The 7,822-nt window shown below is 55.6% G+C and overlaps 2 non-coding genes across 2 annotated transcripts; both read right to left on the bottom strand.

The window, feature by feature from the left end:
• Positions 1–5,563: 5,563 nt before the first annotated feature.
• Positions 5,564–5,636, bottom strand: TRNAF-GAA. The gene has a single exon. It is a non-coding gene; the product is annotated as a tRNA-Phe (tRNA).
• Positions 5,637–7,141: 1,505 nt separating this feature from the next.
• TRNAS-CGA lies at positions 7,142–7,223 on the bottom strand. Its single transcript has one exon. It is a non-coding gene; the product is annotated as a tRNA-Ser (tRNA).
• Positions 7,224–7,822: the final 599 nt, after the last annotated feature.

The raw sequence follows: 7,822 nt of genomic DNA, 5'->3' as shown, positions 1-7,822 counted from the left end.
ACTCCACACCTGAACAGTAGCCCTCCTATGGACAACATACCCTCCTAATTCAGAGTCTGTACGTTAACCTTTTACCCCCAGTTGGGGCTATTGCAGATTATGTATTCCTTACGCCACCCGATCTTAAACAGAACTTCGCACCCCTTGGATAAGCTGTACGTTGTTCCCTGAGCACCAGAAACTTCTACGTCTAAACTCTGTACCGTACACATTTTTTTCTTTGAACGTCATCTTAATAAAATGTTGACTTTTGTTTGAGATCCCGGCTCCTGTTCCTTTGCAAGGCGTGTGCGTTCGCTCCGGGTTATAGTCTGCTAATACAGCGAGAGGGGGGGAGGATATAGCCAGATGCGCTCGCCTGCTGCAGACACGGATCCAAGGCTGAACCTCGTCCCCCACAAGCTGAAGGCTTAACTGAAAACAGTTTAAGAAGTGCTCCCGTCTCCGGCACTCAGCTACCCAGCTCCCAATGGGGTCCAAACCCCAAATAGATCCCTTTTGCCCTGTAGAAGCTGTAAAATCCTGTGACCAGGGCAGCAGCCTAGCAGCCTGCACATCTGTCTGCCAGCGCGAGAGCACGTAGGGCACTAATCTGGATAGTGGCAGCTGGGTGGCAGGGGGAGGGTGTAAAAACCAGCAGAGTGGTGCAGCGGGAGCATGCTGGGCCCATAACCCAGAGGTCGCTGGATCGAAACCATCCTCTGCTAGGTGAGCGCTTGTTTCTTTTCCCTCTGGGCCTTCAAGCGAGCCGGTGACCAGCAGAGCACCAAGAGCCTAGGCCATGAGGCAAGAGGTGGCTGAGGCGAAGCGGCGGCCTGCCAGAGAGCTCCCCGGCACCTCTGGCTGCCTGGGCTGAAGGCAAGAGGCAGGCCTAGGCGTGGGGAGGGCCTCCTGTCCTGGAAGGAGGCTGCAGTGCTTCCTGGTCCCCTTTTCCCACCACCCCGGCAGGCGGCTGCTGCAGGAGAACACGAGGGAGGCTCTGGGGGCGCTAGGCAGCGCTGTGTGTGTGGCTGTCAGGGGAAAGAGCCGAGGCTCCGGACTCGACCTGCCATTGACTCGCGTGGCTCTGCGCGCTGTCAGCCGGGGTGGGCCAGGCCACGGACGTGACTCAGGCTTGGGCCGCATGGCCGCGCTTTCCTGACGAGGCATGAGGCAGGCCAAGAGCTTTGCACAGCGTACAGGGAAGTGGGAGGGAGGCGTCTTTGAGCCGGCGTGTCTCCTCCGCTTCTCCCTTGCCGCTTGGGCGGAGGCGGGAAGGGAGCGAAATGTTCCCGGCTGAAGGTTTTGCACTCGGCCTTGAGGATTAAACCTGAGCCTCCGGCACGGCTGCTGGGAGATGCGCTTTTGCAGCGCGGCCCCGACACTCTTGTAGGCAGCAGGTGAATCCACTGTGTCCAGGAGGGAGCCTTCAGCGTGGCAAAAGGGGGACAACACGGCTCCCAGCGGACCTTGAGGAGCCCATGAGGAGCCTTCAGTGGCATCCCTGGGGGAGCATAACCCCCCCTCCTTTCCATTAACAGCTGCACTCACTGACCCATGATACCACAGAGACACCTACCAGCAGCTGGTTTGCCAGGGCCGCTGCCCAGCACCCTGCAGCGCTTCCTGCCAGTGCCAGAGCTCACCAGGCGCTAGCCTGGAGCCAGGGCCGCTAGGCGCTGCTGAAGAAAAGCCAGCAGAGGGACACAGTGGAAGCGTCCTGTGCCCAGCACACAGAGGTGGATCAATCAAAACCCTCTTCTGCCAGCACCAGGCCTCCTGCTTCTCACACTGGGCCTGCAAGCGAGGGGGCGGCCGGCACAGCACCAAGAGTCTAACCTGTGTGGCAGGAGGCGGCTGACGCCCGCAGCCTGCTGGGAGCTCCCAGAAGTTATTAAGGGACAGAGACTCCTCAGTGCCCTTAGTAACAAGGGTTTGGGGTTCCCCAAGGCCAGTAAGGGGGTCACTATGTCTGTCTTATAACCCTGGGTGTCAGGTCGCAAGTCTAGGGGCTTGGCTACACTTGCAAGTTTGAGCGCATTAAAGCAGCCCCGGGTGCCCTAACTCCTGAGGTGTCCACACTCGCAAGGCACATGGAGCACCTGGGCTCTGCAGCTGGAGCGCTCCTGGTAATCCACCTCCATGAGAAGCATAAAGTTCACTTTGCCTCGGCTGAAATGCCCAGGTGTGAGTGTGACGACGTGTTGTATTACTGCACTGTGATTGGCCTCTGAAAACGTCCCATAATCCCCTGAAGTCAAGTGCCCACTGTGGTCATTGTTTTGAAATCGGCATGCGGATATTCCCTTTCAAAGCTCTGTTTCCGACAGCCGGCTGCTTATCTGCTCCGGGACAAAGCAACCATGACTGGGGAATGCTGCTGCCGATGATGCAGGGTGTGTGTGAGAGAGAGAGGTGGGGAGGGTGGTCTGCTGCTGTCCGAACACACAAGACAGCATGCTGACACACTCTCAGACCCCAAAACACACTGTCTCTCCCCCCACATACACACTCCACCCCCCCCCCCCAATTGAAAAGCACAATGCAGCCACATGCACACAGGGATAGCTACCACAGTGCACTGCTCTCTGTGGCATTTGCAAGAGCTGCTAGTGTGGCCATTCCAGTGCACTTGCAGCTGTCAGAGTAAACACACAGCAGCATTTTCCCTGCTGTGGTCTCCGAGGGCTGGTTTAACTCCCAGCGCTCTACATCTGCAAGTGTAGCCAAGCGCTAAATTTGCCAGGCCAACCTACATAACACCTAACATATTTGAACCTCTTCTTTTCACACGGTTGCTCAGTCTCATGGGCTGCTTTGTCTCCAGACAGATCCATTCTCTTTCAGAACAGCCTTGCTCTTTCTGTCTGTGTCGGAGTAAACACTCCCCTTCACTCTATTCTCAGACAAACACTAGTATTAACTGTTTGCTACTGATGGGTTTAGAAAGCATTTGTCAAATGGAAGATTCTGTTCCTGGAGGACTGTTCTGAAGATCCAGTACTTTATACAAGAAGAGAGGAGTTTTTCACCCGGATGGGACTTGAACCCACAATATCTGGTTTAGGAAGCTAATGTTTTCGCCATTAGGCCACTGAAGAGCAGTAGAAACGTAGATGGAAATTCCCTCTCATAATTGCACATTTCTCACATTCACTCAGAAGCCAAATACCCCATTTAATCGCCTTACAGAAATGTCTGCATCCCCTGGCAGCGAGGCAACTGGGCAGGTCGCTGACAGAGCTGAGCACCACCTTTCTGCCAGCCATCGTTAGAGAAGAACCCCACCCTGGAGTCACCCCTCCCTCCTTCAGCACCTCCACGGCTGTGGCTCTGAGTGGTAGTAGGATGATTAGGGGGTGAATCCGGGACTGGAAGGGGGGTGAGGTCGGCCTGTAAGGAGTAACCAGGTGGGGCTGACCCAGGGGGAGGCTGTGGGCTGCTGGTCAGTTTAGATCAAAGCTGCACAGCGACCTGACACCCAGGGTTATACCTCGTCAGGAAAGCGCCATGCTGCCCAAGCCTGAGTCACGTCCGCGGCCTGGCCCGCCCGGCTGACGGCCGCGCAGAGCCACGCGAGTCAATGGCAGGTCGAGTCCGGGCCTCGGCTCTTTCCTGACAGCCACACACAGCGCTGCCTAGCGCCCCCAGAGCCTCCCTCGTGTTCTCCCGCAGCAGCCGCCTGCCGGGGTGGTGGGAAAAGGGGACCAGGAAGCACTGCAGCCTCAGGCCAGGACAGGAGGCCCTCGCCACGCCCAGGCCTGCCTCTTGCCTTCAGCCCAGGCAGCCAGAGGTGCCGGGGAGCTCCCTGGCAGGCCGCCGCCTCACCCAGGAAATAAGGAAAAGGGGATGAATAAAGAAGTCAGGAAATAACAAGGAAATGAAGCAACAAAGAATCCTGTGGCACCTTATAGACTAACAGACGTTTTGCAGCATGAGCTTTCGTGGGTGAATACCCACTTCTTCGGATGCAAGAATAACTCTGAGCGGTATCCGAAGAAGTGAGTATTCACCCACAAAAGCTCATGCTGCAAAACGTCTGTTAGTCTATAAGGTGCCACAGGAGTCTTTGTTGCTTTTACAGATCCAGACTAACACGGCTCCCCTCTGATACAAGGAAATGAAGAGGTTTGTCGAACGGGTTTCTGCCCCATTTACCATCTTCTCAGCTACCGCTCAGAGTTAAAGACCTAGAGTCGACCTATCGGCATAAGTACAGATGGTTGGATGGGAATTAAAAGGAGCTGCTGTCACAAGTGTTAGGTGCCTGCAAGCAGCATGCAGAGTGTTTAAAAACACCGCAATTAGAGGCTCAGATGAAACGTTTGCCCTAAATCAGAAGCGACAATAGGACGACCAGCAGAACGCCACTCTAGGTACATGGCAGAGTAATGGAGGCCGTTAGAGGCAAAAAGTCATTCCTCAAAATTTGGAAATCAGATCCTAGTGAGGATAGTAGGAAGGTGCACAAACTCTAGCCTGTTAAGTGTCAAAGTGTAACAAGTCGGGCCAAGAAAGAATCTGAGAAGCAACGTGCTAAAGACACAAAAGCTAAGCATAAATCCGGTCAATGCGAGTCCTGGCCTGTCCCCGCAGAAAGGTGAACCCCCTCTGTGGCTGGAGTGAGCTCCTCTAAGCCGACCTCACTACAGACCTGCGCCAGGTAGTGCTCATTGTAAAAACGTTTCCTCTGAAGGTTGGGAAAACGGGACCAGCGGTGCTCAGGCCGGCTGACACAATTAAAATCCCCCCCAACACCAAACATCATGCAGCCCAGAGGAAGGGAGCCTTTGATCTTCCCTCTCATGCCTTAACTGGGGACCATACACACTAATATAGCAGTAACCAGTGCCACAGAGCACAAAGCCACCAGTAATGCCCTCCCTGGTTGGAGCTCCACCACCTTCTGTACTAGCACCACGAATGTGAAAAACAAGACTCCAGCCCCATCGTTCTTCTCTGGCCAGGAGGCCCTTCCTCCAATCACCCTCTGCCTATTGAGCTACCCTAGAGTTGTTAATGTGCATTTCCTGAACACCCACCATGGCCAAGTCCAGCTGCTCCAAGGCACTGAACATCAAGCGCCTCCTCCTGGGCCCCCAAATCCCTTCCACCTTCCACACGGCCACTTTTACAGATGCCCCTTCCCTGGTACTGCCCTTGCTCAGCTGCACAGAGGAGCTTCCATCCCCAATCCCTGCCTGTCACTGCCCAGCAGCCCTCTGGCACCATTCCTGAGGTCACCCTGCCTTGCTGTCTTCCTGCCATGTTGGGAAAGACAGCTCTCATCTCTCCTTGTTAAAAGTCAGGTGGGCCAAGTAGGGCAGAAGCCCATTCTATGTTTTCCTACTGCAGAGCCCAAGATCAGAGACTCACCATCAGTGCCACCCACAGGGGAGGCAAGTGGGGAAGTTTGTTCCAGGCCCCACAGGGGCCCCATGAGAATACAATGTTGCAACTTTTTTTAATGGAAGGGGCCCCCAAAATTGCTTTGCCCCACAGCAGCTCTGCTCACCTTGGGTGCAAGTACCACTGGGCTGCCAGAGAACAAGCTGCCCCCCTGTACAAAGAGAATAAAAGAACCTGTCAAAGCCTGGGATTGAACCAGGAACCTTTAGATTTTCAGTCTAACGCTCTCCCAACTAAGCTACTTTGGCAGCCATGGAGCAGTATTTTGGCCTGTTGCTTCTCTGCCCGGGATGTTTTTGCAGCAGTTGCACACAAACAGGACGTCATTGGGAGCGGCCCATGAAGACAAGACTCGCTTTTGCCTGCCTTGCTCAGCTTGACTTGCTGCCTCACCCCGTTCCTGCCCTAGTGCCCGGGTTGACCTGGTGGTGGAAGGGGACTGGGGGCCAGTGGTGCAGGGAGGAAGTTGAGCTGGACTCTGAGCTAGACTAGACCCTGGCAGTGAGAGTCTGGCCACCACTTGCCGCCCCACCCTGTTGTCCTGGCTTCCCCCACTGGGCGTCATTTCGGGAGGGAAGTGGGGCTTCTGCCTCCCCTCCCTGATTTTCACACCGCAGAGGAGTGCGGACAGGAAAACGAACGGCTGCTCCACACCCCCACCGGAGGAACCCGGCGCCCTTAGCTGTGGGGAGTAAGAAGTGGCTGTTGGCTGACAGGGCCTGTCCCCGAGGAGCTGGAACAGCAGCTGCCGCCTCCCCCTCGGCTCCAGGCTATGGGATTTGCTCATTGCCTGGCTGCATGGGCGGCTGCTGCTCCGTGCTCTGGAGAGCGTCTGTATTGCTCTGTCAACCCCCCGTCTTCACTGAGCCAGTCTGGTAAGGTCCCAAGTGCCCCCTCCGGCCTGGCAGCTGAGAGTCTGTGCAGACATCAGCCCCCCTGCCAGCCCCACAGGCAGCAGCAGCGCCAGCCCCCCAGCACCACAGGGGCACTCGATGCACTTCCTGAGGGGAAATGGCTCCTTGGCGTCCAGCTGCTAGAGTGAGAGCCAGGAGAGAGCAGTGTCTGGCTCACCTTGGGGGAGACAAGAGACCTGGTGAGTGCGGATCTCCCTCAGCCTCCCCCGCAAGGCTGGTCACTTCTATTGTCACTGTGATAGTCAGTGCTTCCCTTCAGGGCCGGCCCTAGAGGGATCCGGGGTATGGGACAAATCCCCCCTTTCCTCCCCAGGCCCTGCCCCCCACTCCACCCCTTCCCCCAAGCCCCCACCCCTGTCCCATCTCTTCCCGCCCTGCACCTTCCTGCCCCATTCCTCTCCCTCTCCCACTCTCCCTGCTCCTCCCCCCCCCAGCGCCTCCTGCACCCCACTGAACAGCTGATCACTGGCAAGTGTGAGGAGCTTGTCAGCAAGGCCTGTAGTGGGTGGGGGGGAGCTGGCTGCCAGTGGGTGCTGAGCACCTTTTTTTCTCTCTGTTGGTTCTGCAGCCCCGTAGCTCCCATGGAGTCGCTGACTCACATGCTAGAGAGGAGCAGAACCAGGGCTATGGCGGATCGATGGGGCACCCGGTGACTGGCAGAGACTTCAGGTGCGGAGAGTTTGCCCGACCCCTCAGGTACACAGTGTGCGGGAGTGTCCCAGGCATCTCGATGAAAGGAGCAGAACAGAATTTACTTGGGGTGGGGAGAGAATTGAGAGTGTCTCAGGGGGTTGTACAGAGGTATTGCCCGGGTGAGAGACTGGCTAAAACACAGGCCTCGCTGTGAGCAGGATTTGAACCGGCGCAGGGGAACCCTATTGGATTTCGACTCCAACGCCTTAACCACTCGGCCATCACAGCTGTGAGCACAAAACTGCCCCAATGCCAGAGAAACTGGTAAAGAATCACAATGCCCAGGCGTGAAGTCATCTGAACTACAGGATTCCCACAGCAAACCTGGCTCCCAAAGCACAGGGGGGATTTGGGGTTTGTTCTGTTTGCTTAGCCAGGTGCCACAGGAGTCTTTGCTGCTTTTACAAATCCAGACTAACACGGCCCCTCTGATACTCCTAGTGACACTCTCCAATGGATCCCCATCCTCCACCCACCTTGAGCTAGGTAGGAGCGGATCATCATTATCCCTACTTGAGAGAGGAGAAGCTAAGGCTGAGAAAGGAGAATTGACTTGTCTTAGGTCACACAGCCAGCCAGTGGCAGAGTTGGGAATAGGACCCAAGAGCCCTGATTTTCAAACTAACCATCAGATCTTGAATTTCAAACACTGAATGACCTGAATAAAGTGCTCTCAGATGAGCTCCAGACCAACAACAGTGCACAGTAATTATTCAGCAAGTATTTGAGGAGAACTGCAATGTTAGAGAGAATCATGAACTGCTCAGAGACCATTAATGCAGCAAAGCAGCAAAATTTGTCAACATATAACAGGTTCTGACTTATTT

Source organism: Mauremys reevesii, linkage group 17 (genome assembly GCF_016161935.1).
Source record: "Mauremys reevesii isolate NIE-2019 linkage group 17, ASM1616193v1, whole genome shotgun sequence".
Taxonomy (NCBI): domain Eukaryota; kingdom Metazoa; phylum Chordata; order Testudines; family Geoemydidae; genus Mauremys; species Mauremys reevesii.
The sequence above is the reverse complement of the archived record's forward strand: the minus strand, read 5'-3'. Positions and strand labels throughout refer to the sequence as shown.